This window comes from Scardinius erythrophthalmus (genome assembly GCF_964197995.2).
Source record: "Scardinius erythrophthalmus genome assembly, chromosome: 7".
Classification (NCBI taxonomy): Eukaryota; Metazoa; Chordata; class Actinopteri; order Cypriniformes; family Leuciscidae; genus Scardinius; species Scardinius erythrophthalmus.
In genome coordinates, this window is record NC_138227.1 from 41,286,512 (window position 1) to 41,308,856 (window position 22,345).

At 43.0% G+C, this 22,345-nt stretch overlaps 1 long non-coding RNA gene across 1 annotated transcript; it reads left to right on the forward strand.

The window, feature by feature from the left end:
* The first annotated feature begins 20,312 nt into the window (after positions 1–20,312).
* Positions 20,313–21,684, forward strand: LOC308693650. Its single transcript, XR_014030499.1, has 3 exons — positions 20,313–20,392; positions 20,485–20,575; positions 20,910–21,684. It is a non-coding gene; the product is annotated as an uncharacterized lncRNA (long non-coding RNA).
* The last annotated feature ends 661 nt before the right edge of the window (positions 21,685–22,345 follow it).

Here is a 22,345-nt window from a genome sequence, read left to right on the forward strand (position 1 = left end):
ATTTTGCAGGTTTAGAAAACAATTGCGCCACTAACCAGGAAAAAATAGTTTAAAGTCAGTGGCGCATTGCGCATGTTATTCATTATTCATATGTTCATTATTTCACGTTACGCCCAAACCACACCTATGAATAATGAAGCTGCTTCAGACCAACCCATTTTAGATTTGCGCCTAGCGCAAGAGTCATTTATCCCGCCGGGAAAATAGCAACAGCGCCAAGACCCGCCCACAAAGTTACTTGCGCTTTGCGCTTTGACACTTGCGTTTCAGATCGTTAAAATAGGGCCCTCTGTTTATTTTCTTTATTTTACAAAAGCACAATGTTTTGATTTGATTGTAAGTGGACACATACAAAAGTAGAAATATCACAGATTCTTTTTTTATATTTCTTTTTTCTGTATGACCATAAATGACGGAGTAATTTAAGTTTATTGTGCTACAATGTGACGAAAATCCAGCAAAACGCGCGGGCACGTTTGTCGACCCCAGAGGGTTAATGAACAAAAATGTGAAGTAAGGAAACTATGTGCAATGGAAAGAATTGTGTCTTTTTTGCATCTGCCAAGTGAAGATGAAGACATTGTTAAAAAACTGATCAATTGGGGTGTAACTCCCATCCTTCCTATAAGAAAGAGATACTATCCCGGAACTACGGTAGCAGACGGAACACGCTTCTTGAAGGTTAAGTTTCCAAGAAGGTGACATCTTTACCATACAATACAAAATTCATGACTGAGGAAGGAGCGCAGTTCTTTAGAGTGATACATGAACATCAAGAAAAGAAATGCAGGATGTGTGCAAGTGCAGAACATGAGAAGAAGGACTGCCCTCTTTTCACGGTCAGAGGGTGTCTTGAGCAGGGGCATTATGCGCGGGACTGCAAAGAACCGTGGTGCCAAGGCTGCAAAAAGGCTATGAAGAGATGCACATGTGAGAAGGATTAAGAGGAATATGAAGAAGAAGGAAGGAATGGAGATACAGAAGGAGATGGGAGACACTACAATTGAAAGGTTTAATGAATCGTTGAGGCAGAATTAAATAGTTGAAGATAAACAAAATGACGGGTGTGAAGGCGACCGTTCATTCTTCTCTGTTTCTGCGCATGCCCAGTTGTACAAATGAGCCACCCTTAAGCCGCAGGTTTGAATCCCGACCGAAGCATACATTTTCAGCCAGGGCAAGTTCTCTAACCCGTGCATAAATATTAAAATCTGTTATGTTAAACATTATATTTATATTATGCCTATTTTATATGTCAATGTATAAATAAAAGTTACATGCCGTGTATTATTTGTTTCACCTTTTTCTTCAGTAAAATAAATATCAATTAAATATCAGTTGTTGTTGTTGTTGATGTATAGATGCAGAAAACACCAAACACAGCAGCAGTAGGCTACAGTGTGAAATTTGATTATTTATTTTAAACTACAATACAATACAATAAAACATGATAATAATAATAATAATAAAGCATCAGAGCAGACACATGGCATAACTGTTCTGTGCAGAGATGCAGAACAGTGGTATGGATGCAGAACAGTGGCACAAGGATTTATTCTTCTTTTTTTAAACCACATCAATCACAGCAGACAGACACATAGTATAAGCGCTCAGTACAGACATGCATGGATACATAACGCAGCAGCATTACAGTGTGAAATACCTGTGGCATACAAGGCTTTTTTTAAAAAAACACATCAATCACAGCAGACAGACACATATTATAAGAGCTCAGTACAGACATGCATGGATACATAACACAGTAGCATAACAGTGCGAAGTAGGCACATAGTATAAAAGCTCAGTACAGACCTACATGAATACATAACGCAGCAACGCTACAGTGCGAAGTACCTGTGGCATACAAGGCTTTTTTTAAAAACCACATCAATGACAGCAGACAGACACATAGTATAAGAGCTCAGTACAGACATGCATGGATACATAACGCAGCGACATTACAGTGTGAAGTACTTGTGGCATACAAGGGTTTTTTATTTAACCACGTGGCGGCAACAGAGCCAGTGGCAGCAGCAGATGAGCCAGCACCAACGACAGTACGGTATCTTGCATCGCAGCCACTGGACGTAACTCCAAAGACAGTGACCACATTAATGAACATACCCACATGTCCAAAAGGCCTATATAACTTGTCAGCGCATAAAATCAGTGTTATACAGGTGTGAATGGAACAATGTTTTTTTTTTTTCTTAAACCATATGATAGGCAGGAGACACACAGTATAGGCCTATAACTTGTCAGTGCAAAGAATCAGAATAGTACAAAGGCATGACAATGTTATACAGGTGTGAATGGGATACACAATGTTTTTTTAAGCATAGTGTCACTGTGCTGTAGAAGAGTTGTGGCAGGTGTGGACCGGTGTTTGTAGGATGGGGAGAACCCTCACACTCGGCTGGGGCAGTGAGAGGTCCAGAAGTAGAGGCTGTGTAGCTGGAAAAGGTCCTGTTGCAGCTGCAGCAGCCGGTGGTACGGCCAGGACAGCAGCTGAGGGGGCAGGTGGTAAAGGCGCCAGTAACCGTACTAGCGCTGGCAGAACAGGCACCGGTGCTGCCACAGCCAGTGCTGCTGCCAGAGTTACCGCCGCCCTTGACGCTGCTGTCGTCGCCTGGCCTGTAGGCACCACCGTTGCTGCTGCCGGAGGACGATCCACCGCCGCTGATGCTGGGCCCAGCGCTGTCGCTGATGCTGGCGCTGCCGCCACCAGACCCGCTGCCGCTTGTGGTCGTCCCTCTGCTGCAACGCCTGAAGCTAGCGCAGTCCTCTCCTTCTCCCACTGCGTCCTGGTGAACCTGAAAACGGATTTCAACATAATATTTTAGTTACATGTACAATTTTGAGAGCATGTCATTCAAGCATGTCATTACCATAACACTGCCCAAAGCATCAAACATACCACAGTGAGAGGGTCCTGCAGTTCAGCTCATAGAGCTGTATGGGCGCCCGAGCCATCAGCCTCTGGTGGCCCAGCACAAGGTCCCGGATGTGCTGGTACCGAAGCAGTACGCTGTCCCACCGCGACCCCCAGGGCACCGTGCACACAGGTGCCCGAGGGGATCAAGCGGCAGAGCTGGGTGCATACTGCCTCTACCAGCCGGCTTGCGCTGGGACTGCTGGCAGGTCCAGAGGTCTGTCCGACCAGGCAGCTGCGGACAATGGACAAAAACAATGACAGATATGAGCATGATAATGAGTAACATTACATAAAGCAGCTTGTGTGTACATCAGGGAAATGTATGATGGAAGTGTAGACTTACCGTCTCAAGCTTTCCACACCAGTTATAGTGGTGCGGCTTGGCTTCGCTGCCATGAAGCGCCCCTGAGCTGGCCTGTCCCTGTAGCGGGGAGGGTAAACTGCTCGGGCCCTGTCGTATGGTGACAGGGCCTCGTAGAGCCTGATAAGCTCATCTACCCCCCCCTCGGACAAGGCCGGGTCGTGACGCAACCCCACCAAGACCATGGCCAACTGGACCACGGCCAGGTACCCCGGCTGGTCATCTGGTCCTCTGTAGTCCTGCAGACACACAAGCAGAGACGTAAAACAATAAGTCAGTTGGATGGAGTTTTTGGTGATGTGAGATGCACTGCAGTCGCAGACTGCAAAGAGGTGGCGTGCTTACCTCAGCAGCCTGCTGAGGCTCTGGCGAGGACTGGCCGGGGGAGTGGGGTGCGGGCTCGGGGGGACTGGTCGGACGGGATGGCTTGGGCGCGGGTGCGTCAGCCGGTTTCCCTAACCGCGGGTCCGTCTGAGGAGCTAGGAACTCGCCAGGCACGTGGAGGATGAGGTCCTCCACCTCCTGCTGGCCGTCAGCGAGCTTGTCATCCTCAACGAGTGGGGGAATGCCCCCCCCCCCCCGCGTCCGGAATGTCAGGGTCCAAGCTGACGTCCTGCAGCACTCTCCCAGTCTGGGAGTACAGGTACTCGATAATAATAATAATAAACTTTATTTTATAAAGCGCCTTTAAAAGCAACTTCTCAAAGCGCTGTACACAAATTAAGCAATACAAAGCTCAAGCAATAAAAGTAACATCAACAATCAAATGCTAATTTAAAAAAATAAGTCTTAAGTCTACCTTTAAAAATGTCTTAGCTCTGGGCTTCCCTAAGATCAAGAGGCAGAGAATTCCAAAGGACAGGAGCATATGAAGAAAAGGCCCTGTCACCCATAGATCGTAAGCGTGTATGAGGAACAACCAACAAGTTGGATTGTGAAGAACGCACTCTCCGAGTTGGGGTATAGGAAGTTAACAATTCAGATAAATAATAAGGAGCCAAGCCATGCAATGCTTTATATGTCAGCATCATAATTTTAAAATCTACTCTGAATCGGACTGGGAGACAGTATAAGGACTCCAAAACTGGAGTGATGTGATTGCATACCCTGGACCCAGTCAATATCCTGGCGGCCGAGTTTTGTACATATTGTAGTTTGTTGAGTGTGGATTTAGAGACTCCGGCTAGAAGGGCGTTACAGTAATCTATCCTAGAGATGACAAAGGAATTCATCAGCTTTTCAGCTACTGAGAAATTTAGCATAGGACGTAATCTTGCTATTTCAGAGGTGAAAAAAGGATGATTTAACTGTACTCTGAACAAAAGAATCAAATTAAAGCCTAGTATCAAAAATAACTCCAAGATTTCTCACTTTAGCTTGAGTAGCCAAGACAGAGCCATCAATAGTCAAAGATAAGGAACCAGCTTTGGAAATTTGATGACGGGAACCAATAAGCATAACTTCAGTTTTACCACTATTCAGACACAAAAAAATTGTACTCATCCATTCCTTTATCTCAGAAACACAGCCGGACAGAAAATCAACATCAAGATGTTCACCAGGTTTTGAGTGTATATAAATCTGCGTATCATCAGCATAAAAGTGATAATGGAGGCCAAGCGATCGCAACAACTATCCAAGTGGTGACAGATAAATATTAAAAAGCAGAGGGCCCAAGACTGAGCCCTGAGGAACCCCAGTGAGAACAGAGCTAATCTCAGACCTGAAACCACCCATGGAAACAAACTGAGAACGGTCAGTAAAATAGGATTTAAACCACTTCAAAGCTGTCCCCGACACAGCAAAATCTTGTTCAAGGCGGGTGAGTAATAGACTATGATCCACAGTATCAAAAGCTGCTCTTAAATCAAGAAGGATGAGAATGGAAATTACACCAGAGTCAGAAGCCATCATCGATGCCGATGAGTTCCCCTGAAGTACAACAACACAAATCGCATCAGTCAGTCTGGTACCAATATCGTTCAGTGTGGACATGTGTAAGCGCGGTGGCTTGAGTGTTCTTACCGGTGTACTCCCTGGGCTTGGTGCAATCCTTGACCACACTCGTGCCAAGCACCCTTTGGCTGAGCTGGACAAGGGAGTGCTGCAGGGGGCCACTGTAGGAGCGGAGCAGCGGCTGTCCCTCCTGTGCCATGGACGCCGCCCTGTCCTCGTTCCACTGCGTCAACCCCTCCAGGAGAAATGCTTGGAAGTGCCAGGGATTGGCACTTTCTCCTGAGGAACACATATGTGTTTAGCAGTTTATTCAGTGCACACAATGTGAATGACAATGAGTCGATGACAGTGAAAGATTGACATGACAGTGAAACATGTAGTCTACCTGGAATGAAGTGGTTGAGATGCAGGTGGAACGACTCAAGGGATGTGGAGCCTCGTGCACAACGGTACACCGGCAGGCTGATCCCCCCTTTGGTCAGCCTGCCCGTCTCGGTGTACAGCTCCACACCCGGCGGGTCCTGGATGCGCTGGAGGTGGCGCCGCTGCTCCGTCCAGATTTCCTGGATGCGGTCTTGGTCCAGCAGGGGAATCCCCATGGTGTCTCGTCCATTGGCACCGCCGAAGGTTTCCAGAAGGTCACCGATCAGCCGCTCCGTCTCCGCCGCTCCACGCGTTCGCCGATGGCAATGGAGAGCCATATCCCTGCGGCTGACGTGCCTCCACACTCCGGCGTCAGACGAGAAGGTCATCCCCTGCGCTTCAAGCATCCTCTTCTTTGCGTTGAGCAATCAGGCTGCGTCCTGGGTCCCACAGGAAGATGCACGAAGACAGCTGCTGCTGGAAGGGCTTATACATCTGGTGGCTCTCGGTGGTGACACCTGACACGAAGCGCCGCATCAGGTGCCAGATGTCCAGCCGGACCACCAGCTTGTCCCACTTCCTGAACATATCAGCTGTCTTAGATCCCCTGTGGGACGAATAACAGTCCCGGTCAACGTAGAGGAGCTGAGGCGGCTCCACCCCAGCGTCCCGATACCGCCGCATTAACCCTGCAGCCATGGACAACAGGCCGGCACCCTCGGTGTCCGTGAGCACGGACATAAGCACCTGTCCGTGCTCGTTGCCAACGTTCGTTGCCCACGCTGCGGTCTGGGCGACAGCACCGGCGAGCTTCCAGGTCACCTGTTTGAAAGAATAACGCATCTCAGTAAGGCTGCACGCACATAGCTAGAGCATTATACTCCGCTTGCGCTATAGCACCACATTTACCTTCTTGGTTGAATCCATCTTCAGAACCGTTCCAAAGATGGAGGTAACCCGGGCCTTCACGTCCTCCAGGCGGGAGAGGATGTCGTGGCAGTACACCAGTAACAGCCACACGTACTGGGGCACGGGTGGTGGTTTTGGTGGTGGGGTGCACCTGCGCACGACACCTCGCGACGTGAAGGGCTCCATGACGCTGAGGTAGTGTATGGACCTCCGCATCCAGGCCTCTGTGTGTGCCTCACAGAGTTTCTTGTACAGCTGCGTGGCGCTGTTTCCCCGAGTACGCTCACGCAGCTGGATAATTACCTACCGGTCACAGGCAAGCCTACAGAGGAGCACATCATGTGTTACAGAAGAGCCACACACAGACACACCAAGGGGCTGCGTGACAGTGTTCAGACAGCTACTTACTTGTAGGTGAGGATTGCCGTGAAGAGGGCGCGATGCCCCTCTCCCAGCTGACCCACGACCTCCTGCGACCAGGCAGCTACCTTCCTCTTACACTGACAGCACTCCAGGTACTCGGTGGCTATCAAGTACCAGCCATTGATGTCCAGGACCCTCCGGATGGTCCTGTAGAACCCACACTTCGTGAGGGCCCTATTACAGCATGTCGGCTGGACGCCCCACAGACGCAGGGGCGTCCAGAGGAACAGCCGACACGCGAAGAATGCAGCTGGTGAGGCGGGTGGCTGAGTATAACTTGGCCCGGGGGTGAGGGGGGTCCCACCACAGCTTGAGGTCTGTGGTGAGTTTGGTCCTCCCTTCGCTGTCTGGCTTAAACAGCTCCTGGTCGATCCACTCCTGCTCTTCCCCGGTGAGAGCTGTCCGCCAGCTCTCAGGCAACCGGGACTGTGAGGAAAAAAACAACACAAACAAACACACTGTAAGGAGGCTGAGAGGAGGTGCTACATGCAGTTTGACAGTCAACTCCACTGAGTTGTGCGTCCATGAGTACGGGCACGTGTGTGTGTTTGTACCTCAGCCGAAGCAGGAGTGGGCGTTGCGGGCTGCTCCACGTTCCTCTCCTTCCTCTTCCTCTTCGCCGGCGCTGGTGCCAGGGTGGCCTCCCCAGATGGCGTCTCCTCCACGGAGACGCGACGGGGCTCCTCCCTGGTCAACGCCGGAGCCCGAGCCGGAACCGCGAGCGTAGGTGGAGCAGCCGCAACTTGAGGTGGTGGCGGTGGCGGTGGCGGTGGCAGTGGGAGGGGTGGGGGAGGGATGGAGGACAATGCCGGAGGAGGTGGAGATGGAGGCCTCACCACCAGCGGGAGCGGGAGAGTCTGAAGGACCTGTACGTGAGCTTCAGACACATTCACACACAACAAAATGGCATTAGCACAATCATAGTCATGGGGCAACACACAGGCAGGCAAGACTAAGTGAGTCTGAGTGTTGAGAGCTACAAGGTGAATGTTAAGAGATGCAGCAGGGCCAAGGGAAGTAGACATGTGAAGGTGTTTAATCAAATCTATATTACCACTATGTTAGTGAGGATGGCACATCTACCACCGACAAAGACGGCTACATTACCTGCCAAACCTACCTTTGTCCTTCAAGCATCAACAGTAGCGACCAGTAAATTAAACCATTACAGTTAATACAAAAATACTGACAGAAGAATATATATTGAAGGTCTAATATATATTACTATATAGGAACTTGTGGTTAAATGTTTTCCAGGAGTCTGTGAGATGTTTCTTGAAGGCATGCTCTGTACATTGAACAGTACTCAGGAAAAGAAACAAGGAAGAGGCCACTTTTGTGTTTTAAGGCATAATTCAAAACAATGTAACAATCCATAGGTAAGTGCACTTAACTGTAATAAAACAGACAAAACGCTAGAAAAATGATTCATTTGGTTTTATTTTTATTTGGCACAGTCAAATTTCTGATGGTGCATTGAAATCATGCTGTGGATGGGAGTACCAAATTAAAGGCTTTGGCACCCAGGGCAAATAAATACATGTTTCTTGTTTGGCCGGTTCACACATTTCCAGTGGTACCAGCCATGGCACCTGTCACATTCAATCTGAAAGAGACAGTGACATTATGAAAAATTAAATGAGCAAAGTTTGAAATAAATAAATAAAGAACAGATTAAAATACCCAAGAGTCAATGTTGTCCTGTGTATGAGGATATTTGTCCCCACATGACAAGCATAGGTCGGACAGGTCTTCTGTGGAAACAGAGGCATCAAGGTATTTTTGTAATGATGCATATCACCAAGCAATATCATGTATAGCTTGGGTTTAAAAAAAACCCCACCTGTTTGCTGTAGCACACACAGGCCTATGTTTTGCCTCATCAAAGCAACATCTGGATCAGTGCATGGAAACTCCAAACTGCCCCCATTTAGAACTGCTTCAGCAATTCACTTTGGTAGGCGAAAAGAAGATTAATAAAAATAACAGACCAACATTTTGAGTGTCTTCATACATTTGTCCTTACCTTACAACCATTCTGCAGTGAAGCAGTTTGCCTCGGCTTTCACCAAAGGAGTTTTCATACAAAATTATTCTTTGGGATATATCATCTGTCAAGATGGGGTCATGAATTAATGACTCACATTTAAGCCTTTGTAGTTTACAGAGAAGGATGGATAAAACAAAAAGGAACAAACCAGGAGTGTCCAGTGGTCAGTTTTGTTAACTGACCCCACCAGCACATCATATGCCTCTAGATCCATCTACAGCATACAGGTATAAATGTGGCATTCCAATAACAGATTAACAAATTATCTGAGAACATGATAGTTACTTGTATGGCATCAGGATTTTTTTGTTTTTTACCCTTTTCATCAAACTGGCCTTCCTCTTCCAAATATTTGTGGCTTGAAAGGAATCCAGGACAAATGCCCTGCTTGAATAATTCCTCACAAGGCAGGTCAGGTACGCATTAATGACCTGTGGTCAAAAAGAATGATGACAGACTTGCAAGGTATAACTGTATGACTACAGAATATGGTCTAGTCTAAAAGCAAAATGACAGTGAACTACAGGAAATTGTATCAATCATGTTAACTGCAGCACAAACCTCACTTTCAAGTTTCGCCCCAGGTTTGAGGCGTTCCAAATCCCAGGTAAAGACCTTGTACGGGCCAACTTTACTGCAAAGTTTCCCACCCATTTTCCTTGCCCATACTGTATGTCTTGCAACACTACAGAGAGATAGAGAAGAAAATCTTGAACCAATGTTATTTACATGTAGGAGATATAAATTATGAAGGAAAACACATACAACACATACCTGAAGAACAAGGTATTTGGGGGGAATGCTGTACAACCGACTGGGTGGCAGGACTGAAGGTAGGCTGGGGGTCAAGGCCAGGTAAAGGTGCAGACTGGAGGTAGGCTGGGGGTCAAGACCAGGTAAAGGTGGAGACTGGGTGGCAGGACTGGAGGTAGGCTGGGGGTCAAGGCAGGCAGCAGAAATGGATTTTGAAGATGGTGGGTCAGCATGTGTTGGATTAAAAAGAACAGAACACTGTGTTGCAGGATGCATTACGACATGAGGGAGGGGCATGGAAAAAGGCACATTGAGAGGTAGTGGTACATGCTGCAGGGAAAGGTGTGTGTATAGGGCAGGGAAAGGCATGAATCTGAGAGGTGCTTGCAGAACAGGGGACTTGGGAGGAACATGAGGGACTGAAGGCACAGTAGCAGGAGGGCAAAACTTTTGAACTTTTGGAGTAGGATCCTCCAAAAAATGAATTACATGGTCAATATTGATTTTGGGAATTTGTTTCCCTTCATCATCCACCACATCAATGGATTTGCCCTCCACTTTTATAACGGTGTATGGACCCTGTCTCCAACCTGAATGTCAATGGCCATTCCTTTCTCCAATTTCATTTTTTTAACTTTACCTTGCACATTTCTAATGTTGTCCTGCACAGTTTTAAAAAATCTGTCCTGCCTTCTAATGCATTCCTCTGCCATAATGTCCTCCACACTTTCGTTGATCTATATCAAGAAATTGGATTTTATTGGCAATTGCAGGATGTTTTTAAAAAAATAATTTAGATGTGTTGTGCTTACCTCATAATTGTCTGGCACCTCACAAGGATACCTTGCCTCAAGGCCAAACATTAAAAAGTAGGGCGAGAATGTCATGATCCTGGCATCTTTCTCTTTCCTCTCTCTCCCCCTTTTGGTCACATACGCAGACACCCACTCACCGCTCTTTACGCACACACTCATTCCACGCGCTCATTCATCACTCTCAGCTGTTCCTACTCTATCCATGCAATCGTGCTAATTTTTCCTACACCTGTTCTCCCTTTCCTTCTAATTGTGTTTGCTTCTTCTAGTCCTCTTTTCCCCTGTCTCGTCGACAGATTATTAAATGTTATCTACATGAAAGATCTCAGCGCTCTTACCTCTCGTACCTGTCCTGTCCAGTCGTGTCTGTGTTTTTGCTGGATGATAATCAGCTGCAGATATTTCTCTGTGAATGCTGTTGCTCGCACTCTGAACTCTATCCAGCTAAACCTGTTGCAGAGATCCAGACCAGCGCCAGTATCCAGCCACCCTCTATCCTCTGATCTCCCCGTGAGAACCGAAGGCAGCAGTTCTCTTCCCGGGTCCTCCGGCCGCTTCCTGAGTTACGCTGTCCAAGAGGAGGATTTACGTTGCATTATTACAAGTCCAGTCTGCTGACAGTTTCTGTTCTACATTTCATATAATCTGAAGATTTCTGTTCTTTTCTGATTTACCTGTGGACAGCTTCCTGATTTCATTAAAGACTGTATATTGCTGCATATCGCATTTGGGTCCTCTCTCTCACATACCTGACAGAGATTTTGGTGGTTACTTGTTTTTTTTAGTTCGGAGACCGAACATTGCAGCCTCCAAATAATCTGCCCATGTGTCTGGCCGTTTTCCCACAAGCTTGCTCAAAGACCTGAAAAACAAGTCTTACGGTTAATCACCTATAGTGATACAATGTGTGAGACTAATGTGTTTCAATTAAATGTACCTGATAAATGAGTAAATATACAATGAACAGACAAGAGCAGATGCATTCTTCATCTGCCATTCATGTATTGTTTTATCAGTTGAATGGTCACTTTCATACCCCTGAATTGTGCCATTTAATCTTTCAACCAGTCCATTGGTCTGCGGGTGGTATGGGGCACATAAACTTATTTTAATGCCAAGTACTTGGAAGACACCCATATTGATCTATACAAACCAACACAAGAGTTTAATTATTAATATTTTTCCAATTATTCAAATATTAAAGGAGTAATTCTCTAACCTTGTTCACAAATTCTTTGCCTTGATCAGTCAAAAGCCTTTTTGGGGCACCAAATCTGTAAAATAGCTTGACAATGCAAGCTGTTACCTCCTCTGCACTCTTAGTCTTTAGTTGGAAAGCCTCACACCACTTTGTGAAATAGTCAACCATTACACAAATGTACTGGTAGCCCTCTTTAGTTGGTATGAGCTTTCCCACTAAATCCATGCCAACAATGTCCCATGGCTCAGCCACCTGACGAAAAAAAAAAAAAAAAAATCATTACTTTCTTAAAGTGAGAATATTCTTCATTAACCCTCTGAGGTCGGCAATCACGCCGGCGTGATCTGCTCGCTTTTTTCCTTATGAGTTGAAACAAGACTCGAAATTCTCTGTTGACTTTGATTTTACAAACAAGTTTCATACATCAATCGATCCTGTTAAGTGTGTATTATTTTTGTGTATACTCACAATAAAAGCAAAGTGTTGTGCTTTTTGCCAAATAAAGAAAAATAAACATGATGTGAGTTCTGCTTTCTCTCTGTCAGTGAAGTCAATTCTGAAACGCGTCCGAAAATGAACCATAACTCAGCGAATACTCAGTCAAACAGTCACACAGGCACACAGGCATGAAGCTTGAATTTTCTTCTTTTAAATGAAGTAATTTTTATAAAAAACAAATATTCTCAGTTTATGCAATCTGTATGAAAAGAGAGAGATGTCAGTCGTTCTCATCTCAGCTCATTATTTTTAATTTGACCCCGCCCACGGAGAGCGCGCGCTATTCAAACGCAAATGACTGAGGCAATCCTGCAAACGCCCCCATATCAGCTCGAGAAAACACATCAAGCTTATTCAGATCATTGTACTTGTTTACACCGTCTCGCGGCGCTGTGAGTTATAATACTATCGTAATAATAATAATGGAAAATGTACCTCAGAAGTGCTGGTATTTCGATGAGCAAGGGATGCCGCAGAGCTGAGGAATATTAGTAAGTTTTTTTTTTTCATTCTCTAGACATTTTTACTGTAAAATATCTGCCACCTCAAATAAGCTTTTGTTTGCCAATTTTTTCCTCATATGTTAAATATAATATGTTTTGTCAAAAATAAAGTAATCAAATAATATGTTATAGTGTTTATTCCAATGTAGCCTAGGCTATATTCAAGTAATGAATCCTTAACTTTGAAATATGTATGATAAAATGTATACTTTAGTTTTTACAAAGAAAGATTACACTTGAATTGTTGTTGTAATTATAACCTTTTTAATAAAAAAATATATATATTTACAAGGTAGATGTAAACAAACTATTACAATTATAATAATAATAATAATAATACATTTAATTTATATAGCACTATATAAATTAAATGTATTATTATTATTATTATTATTATATGATTACTTGATACACAGACATAACTGATATTTCACTGCATCCACTAATAGTCAATGGCCAAAAACTAGTGTTGACACCATCAGTTAACGTTAACTAAATAGAACAACACCACATGAACTGCCGGGCTTTGTCCCTGTTACTAACGTTACAAATTTTACCGGACTTTACCGAGGCTAAAGAACCGTTAGCCTAATGATAGCCGTTAACGTTGAATTAGCCTGCTTAACTTATATGCTTATCACTAATGCTTCCAGCTCGAACACCTAGCTAGTCTTGCAGTTATCTTAACTCAGTAATTTGCCATCTAACTAAATGTTCACCGTGCTAATTAAAACACTCTTACCTCTGTAAAGCCGTCACAATGATTCATATGATCATCTGCTGTTCTTCTACAGCTCCTTGGCGTCAACTGGGAAATACCGGGAAATACACATGTGGAAATACAGCCAGACGGAGGTACCATGACCTAAGCCTAGAACACCCTCTGCTGACGTTTTTTCGTAGGCTACACGGACACATGCTTTTCTTACATTCAAAACTACCAAAATGTGAAACACTTCAATAATTAATGAACCAGTCTGCACACTCCACTATAGGCTAACTTAAAATCAGAATCAGAAATACTTTATTGATCTTTATTGATGCTATTGATAACCTGGGGGACAATTCTTGTGTCACAGTTGATGTGCACATCCAGACATTTAAAGGAATATAAATAATAATAGAAGTTGGTAAATAAACAAGTATATACATGTAAATATATAGGCTATAAAGTATGAAGAAGAATTATAAAGGACTATGGATATGCAGCCTACAAGATTTACAATATTTACAGAACTAGTAAATAAATAGAAGCAGAACTGCAGCAAACTATATTGCACACTGAATATTAAAACAGAGAATACTGCACAGAATGTGAAGTATTGCACTACAGGGTCCAGTTTAATAACAAAGGGTCCATGTGTCAGCCACTTTACTATCTTGAGGCCACGAGTTACTATCTTGAGGCCACGAGATAGTATCTTGAGGCCATGAGTTACTATTTTGAGGCCACGAGTTAGTATCTTGAGGCCATGAGTTACCATCTTGAGGCCACGAGTTACTATCTTGAGGCCACGAGATAGTATCTTGAGGCCATGAGTTACTATCTTGAGGCCACGAGTTAGTATCTTGAGGCCACGAGATAGTATCTTGAGGCCACGAGATAGTATCTTGAGGCCACGAGATAGTATCTTGAGGCCACGAGTTAGTATCTTGAGGCCACGAGATAGTATCTTGAGGCCACGAGATAGTATCTTGAGGTCACGAGATAGTATCTTGAGGCCACGAGATAGTATCTTGAGGCCACGAGTTACTATCTTGAGGCCACGAGATAGTATCTTGAGGCCACGAGTTAGTATCTTGAGGCCACGAGTTACTATCTTGAGGCCACGAGATAGTATCTTGAGGCCACGAGATAGTTATAATTTTTTTTTTTGACAAAGTGGGACTAGGGGGGCTCCGTAAATATTAAAACAGAATATTGCACAGAATGTGAAGTATTGCACTACAGGGTCCAGTTTAATAACAAAGGGTCCATGTGTCAGACACTTTACTATCTTGAGGCCACGAGTTACTATCTTTAGGCCACGAGATAGTATCTTGAGGCCACAAGTTACTATCTTGAGGCCACGAGTTAGTATCTTGAGGCCACGAGTTAGTATCTTGAGGCCACGAGATAGTATCTTGAGGCCACAAGTTACTATCTTGAGGCCACGAGTTAGTATCTTGAGGCCACGAGTTACTATCTTGAGGCCACGAGTTACTATCTTGAGGCCACGAGTTACTATCTTGAGGCCACGAGTTAGTATCTTGAGGCCACGAGTTACTATCTTGAGGCCACGAGTTAGTATCTTGAGGCCACGAGTTACTATCTTGAGGCCACGAGATAGTATCTTGAGACCACGAGTTAGTATCTTGAGACCACGAGATAGTATCTTGAGGCCCCGAGTTACTATCTTGAGGCCACGAGTTACTATCTTGAGGCCACGAGTTACTATCTTGAGGCCACGAGATAGTATCTTGAGGCCACAAGTTAGTATCTTGAGGCCACGAGTTACTATCTTGAGGCCACGAGTTACTATCTTGAGGCCACGAGATAGTATCTTGAGGCCACAAGTTAGTATCGTGAGGCCACAAGTTAGTATCTTGAGGCCACGAGTTACTATCTTGAGGCCATCTCGAGGCCACGAGTTACTATCTTGAGGCCACAAGTTAGTATCTTGAGGCCACAAGTTAGTATCTTGAGGCCACGAGTTACTATCTTGAGGCCACGAGTTACTATCTTGAGGCCACGAGATAGTATCTTGAGGCCACAAGTTAGTATCTTGAGGCCACAAGTTAGTATCTTGAGGCCACGAGTTACTATCTTGAGGCCACGAGTTACTATCTTGAGGCCACGAGTTAGTATCTTGAGGCCACAAGTTACTATCTTGAGGCCACAAGTTACTATCTTGAGGCCACGAGTTACTATCTTGAGGCCACGAATTAGTATCTTGAGGCCACGAGTTACTATCTTGAGGCCACGAGTTAGTATCTTGAGGCCACGAGTTACTATCTTGAGGCCACGAGATAGTATCTTGAGACCACGAGTTAGTATCTTGAGACCACGAGATAGTATCTTGAGGCCACGAGTTACTATCTTGAGGCCACGAATTAGTATCTTGAGGCCACGAGTTACTATCTTGAGGCCACGAGTTAGTATCTTGAGGCCACGAGTTACTATCTTGAGGCCACGAGATAGTATCTTGAGACCACGAGTTAGTATCTTGAGACCACGAGATAGTATCTTGAGGCCACGAGTTACTATCTTGAGGCCACGAGTTACTATCTTGAGGCCACGAGATAGTATCTTGAGGCCACGAGATAGTATCTTGAGGCCACAAGTTAGTATCTTGAGGCCACAAGTTAGTATCTTGAGGCCACAAGTTAGTATCTTGAGGCCACAAGTTACTATCTTGAGGCCACAAGTTACTATCTTGAGGCCACGAGATAGTATCTTGAGGCCACGAGATATTTATAATGAATTTTTTTGACAAAGAGGGACTAGGGGGGCTCCGTACGTTTATGTGTGGTTTGTGAAAAAATAAAAATAATTGTCACTGAAATAAGGTCATGAAACCCATACTGATTATTTCTTCACAAGACTTTTGAAAATTGTATCACATAGCCTAGTATATTTGCTTCAAAACTATGTGAAAATCATCCAACATACTCATTGTCAGGTTTAGAGAAGACGCAAACAGGTGAGTAAATATAAACAATGTTTATTGAGAACAGAAGCATGGAACCAGCAGATGTAATGGTGAGTAGGTAATGCAAACTTGAGATGAAGATAGAACTTAGCTGAATAATAATATGAATGTCTTTGCAGGTGGAGTGGAAACCAGAGTAGAGAATGGATGATGAAGATGACCAACGGAGAAGGCAGATGGCAGATCGGAATGAAGACTAAAGATGAGTATCTCAGGTTGGTAGATCAGGTAAGTAACAGGTAGTGAGCCTTGTGAGTCCATGTAAAGACGAGACCAGACACGGAACAGAAGGTGAAGGGTTGTATATAAAGCAGTCCCTCCAGGATTTCACGATTTTTTTGTGTGATTTTTGCGATCAAAATGACTGATTTTGTGGTGGTAATTTCCAGAAATTCGTGAAAAAATTTGCGATTTTTATATTTTATAATTAGGACATCACATTTACCATAAAAGTATTATGTCAGATGCACAATCGTCATACATGACACAAATCACAAACAAAATGCATAAAGCTTGTTTATTTTGGTCTAATCAAATTCTCATCAAATTAACTTTTAAAACAACCTATGGGCACAACCAGGAACATCCAAGAAATTATTTAAATAATCAAGTAAACACTCAGTAATGAAATAAGAACAAAGGAACAAATAACAAAAAGAAACAAAACAGGGCAAATAAATACAAGGATACAGTTACAAACAGTGGATAATTTACGTTTTTTTTTTTTTATTGTGCTGTAGCTATTGTTGTTGCTTGATTAACATTAACAACACTGACAGCAGCAGGTAAATTAGGTTACTGTCACTTTAAGACCTACTACAGTAATGACAAACGTCCCAATCAGTTATTACTGATAGTTTTACGTAAATACTCGCCAAGATGAATATTTTGAAGTAATTGTTGCTATGTGTATTTGTTCAAGCGCTATAAAGAGAATTTACGCTGACAGGCGGTGACACGCAGTCAGTCAGTCAGTCACACGCACACGCACGCGCACACACACACACACACACACACACACACACTGCAGTCAGGCAGTCACTCGGTCAACACGAAACAATTTACCCCCACTCTCGTGCATGCTCTCGTGCAATATATCAGGATATTGCGTAGCCCGCTCCTTGGCGCTTATGTGAGAGGGCAGGTGAGACAAATTTTCTTTCGCCATGTTTCTGACAGACCGCTCACAGACATCACGCGTGCGCAACATCTGTATCCACGTAAAATGCATTGAAACTTTAATTAAACTAGAGATATTTCAATTGGGTGATTATAATTTAATGTTTTGTGAGGTCTTTTTCATTTTTGTGATTATTTTGCGGTTAAATTAGTAATTATGCAGGATCGCAAAAAAATGCGACAATTTGTTGATTTTGCGTTGTATTCAGCGATCGCGGAATCGCGAAAAACTGGAGGGACTGATAAAGGGAGTGAATGATGAGGTGATGATGAGGTGCGGGTGTGGTGAATCAGTATTCCGGGGAGAGTGAACGAGAGGGCGGAGTGTGCAGATCTGGTGGATCCCTGACACTCATTCAGATAAAACAGTACGACATGTAAAACAGTAAGACATGTTTTGTGTAAGAAAGCCTTATGTGAGGAGGCGTGAATCATCATTAATATTGATGTGTATTGAATTGATGTGTATTGATGAATATTGAATAATGGCCCTATCAGGAGGGACTGTGAGGGAACTAGAACAAACTGAGGAGAGATTTAAAAATTGTTTTTGATTGGCTTTTTGATTGTTTTGATTTATTTACAACACAACAAAATCCAAAGATACACAACAAAGGACAAAACAAGCACATTATTGAACACACTGATCTAAAGACAGAGACTTGAGCAGTCACACACCTTTGTGCTATTCCTGAAACATAGTGCATACCTGTTTTTTTCCAAGGTGTTTGATTTGTCATTTTACCATGTTCATGTACAGAGACTCATGTGAATGTTTAAGTCAGCAGGACTCATCAGGTTTCATCTGGTTCCTGTAAAAAAAAAGAAAAAAAAAAAGAAACAACTGTGAACATGCTGAAGAGAACCTATAGACCCCTTTTGCGCCGACGTCACAGTTACGTCACGGCGCTAGCTGGAGGCAAAACAAAGACAAAACAAAAACAAAACTGGAGGTGGCTAATACGTCGCGTCTGAATGCGTTGTTGTCTTTGGAGCTCCATCAATTTGATTTATAATTCTTGATTTTACTCTTTAAACTTACTTACAACAAACATTTTCTACTTTTCCTCACTGAGAAGCACTACTGCTCAAACCTCATAGTTACAACGCGGACTGTTGAGCAGACGCGTCTCAAGCCTATTAGTGATCCAACGCTGGATACTCCTATAGGTTACGTCTGTGGATCACGGCTGAACGCGTCTTCTCAACACTCACTTACAAACATTTTTCGCCTATTGTGCGTCTACTCTACACCCGTACCACTAAAAAGACGGATTATATCTAAGACTTCAGTCATAAATTAGTATTAATATTGTTAGCATCACTGGTAGCGTAGTTGCTAACTTACTGTCCATCTGTTAAAATGGCGAATATATCCGATAAGTAGTCTACCTTTTGGTGCAGGTGAGGACACATTTGAGCTGCACGCGGTGCAGTCTGAGCTGGAAGCTGTTGAGAAACAGATCCACGACCTTTTAGTGAGACAAGCCGAACTGATAGACCGGCGGTTAGCTCTTGAAACATCACGCGCAGATGCACACAAATCAGAGATTAACGTTACTAACCCGCAGATTCCGACCTCGTCTACTCCTTGCGTTACTCAGCATCGGTCCCGAGCGCCGAGGTCGCGATCAGCCATGGTCTCGTTCACTCCGGCTCCAACACGCCACCACGAAGCCTGGATATTTCCGCAGCAGAAGACGCGAGTCAGGTCTAGACCAAGACCCTCTCCAAACCCTCCCGGTTTTCGAGTTATCCACACAAAACCGCTTCTCCCCTCTTCGCGAAACAGAACGCGATGCTGTGATCATCGGCGATTCCATCATTCGGCACGTCCACGCTACATTAGGTAAAAGTAAGGTGCACAGTCACTGCTTTGCTGGTGCTCGTGTTTCTGAAATCGCTGCTCACGTTCCCGAGATTCTGAACGATAACGAGCGTGTCGGAACTGTGGTCTTGCACGCGGGAGTGAACGACATCAGGCTGCGCCAGACGGAAGTTCTGAAGAAAGACTTCAGGAATCTGATCGATACGGTACGCAGCACATCGCCTGATATAACGATCATTGTGTCAGGACCGCTTCCCATGTACCGTCTAGGACATGACAAGTTTAGTAGATTATTCGCGCTAAATGAATGGTTAACGTCATGGTGCAATGAGCAGAAACTGCTCTTTGTAAATAATTGGAATCTGTTTTGGGAGCGTCCTAGGCTTTTCCGTGCTGATGGCTTACACCCAAGCAGATTCGGAGCGGATCTTCTGTCGGATAACATCTCCAAAATGTTAAATACCTTTTGACTAGTAACCAAAAGTCCAAATCATAGTCTCTGCTGCACCAAATTAACTGATATAAATACTAGTGTAGAACATTGCATAGAAATTGTGTCTATTCCTCGTTTAGTGCGATCAAACAATAAATCTACTGCAGGATCTAGGAAAAATCTAATTGTTATTAAAACAGAAAATGTTGCTATTGTAACACAGGTTAGAATTCAGCTATTTAAGAAACAGAAAGAAAATAATATAATTTTCAAATAATTATATTTCTAATAAAATATTGAAAGTATTAAACAAAAAGCTGAATAACGTCATTGCAGTTTAAAATAATAAATTGATAAAATGACTAAATGCCTAATTAACATATTCAGTCTGGACGGAGATTGCGCGTGACGTCATTGAGACGAGACGCGAAAGCAACGAGAGACACACACATTGCTGATCGCGAGAGGAAAAAAAAGCTAAGATGAATCTGAGGCAAATATCTAAATAATCCTTTCTAATATTCGAATAATATGATGTATAATATGTTGCAGACCTATTATTTAACTATATTGGGTTATTTTTAGAACGTGATTGTTGATATTGCCGCTGATGATTGTTGATTGAGAACCCCTGTGAAATCCAATGTGGGTTAAAAGCATATGAACCCCGGATTTGGTGAGTTTCTAAGTAATATTTGTTCAACTTACTGAAAACTGAATGTTATAATTGTTTATTGAAGTTCTGAAGTGTTTTATGTTTGTAATAGCTTCTGAAGGAGTGTGAAATGTGATGTAATATTCCAATTAAGCACTTACATGCTATATTGTGCATAATTACATATTCTGGTATGTTTTATATATGCTGAATATGAGAGAAAAGGGTTTTTGAATACTATTTTCATATAGATTGATAGATGATTGATGAATGTGTAGTGTGTGTATATTGTGTTGTTCTAAAGGAAATGGTGTGTAAATGCTTTTGAAACTTAAGATGCTGTTTGTATAAACAGGTCAGGTTTTTTTGGTGTGATTGGATCAAACCCTTCATACCATGAGATGGCGAGCCTCCCAACTGAACCTCTGTGAATTTGAGAAGTGCGGACGGAGTAATCCTGTGCGTTCCAATGGATTAGTGCTTCTACTGATCAGGTGGAATCCAGTTCATTGCATATATTCTGATCGGTAGGATCGGACTTTTCCTTAAGCAATCATTTTGCACCATTGACTGTTGAAACAAAGCTTTCATCTACAACAAGAGACTTTTGCACACACTAACATATTTTTCCACTTTGGATGACAAAGTAACATTCATTTATACACAGACTGAGAAGTTATTGACTGTTATATTGTTGGAATTGTTTTCAAATTGTTTCAAATTGAACTATTGTGATATTGTACTTTTCTTTTCTATTTCAATTGTTTTAATTTGGGTTCATATTTTCTATGATTTCTTATATAAAGATATAAAAAACCTAAAGATAAGAAAAGCTTTTATTAAACTAACAGTTAGTAAAACTAAATATCTATAAACCAAAATAGAAACTAATTAACTGAAATATAAGTTGAATACCTAGAAACAAATAGAAAAGAAAGCTTTTTATAAACCTATTTAAATAGCGAGCAGAGCTCAAAGATACCAAAAAGAACAACAAGGGATTGAAAAGAACAATTATTTCATTTGTTTTTATTTATTTTCCTTCAATTGTTGTTGTGGTTGTATTACATTTGTTTTTTTATTATTATTACTTTTGCACCAACAAAATACATTTGAGTCATTTCCCGCTATTATCTGTGTCCTTGTGTGCCTTGATCACTTACCCTCCTGTAACGAACCTAGTCACTGGTCCAATATCAGGTGCCTAGAGTTACCTGTCCCTGTGTCAATTAAATCTAAATGCTACACTATTAGTAAACAAAAACAATTTCTAAAGCTAGGTCTTTTAAACATTAGATCACTCACACCAAAGGCAGTTATTGTAAATGAAATAGTCACAGATAATAGCATCGATGTACTTTGCCTTACTGAAACCTGGCTTAAACCAAATTATTATTTCGGTCTAAATGAGTCTACTCCATCAGGATACTCCTATAAGCATGAGCCCCGTCTGATTGGTCGTGGCGGCGGTATTGCAACAATCTATAGAGATTTTCTTAGTGTTACTCAGAAAACGGGTTATAAGTTTATTTCATTTGAAGTACTTGTACTAAATGTTACACTCTTAGATGCTAGAAATACATCCCTATTATCTTTAGCCTTGGCTACCGTATATAGACCGCCAGGGCCTTACGCTGATTTTCTAAAAGAATTTGCAGATTTTCTCTTAGACCTATTGGTCAATGTCGATAAAGCATTAATTGTTGGAGATTTTAACATACACGTAGATAATCAAAATGATGCGTTAGGGGCTGCGTTTATAGATTAAACTCCTTTGGGGTTAAGCAGAAC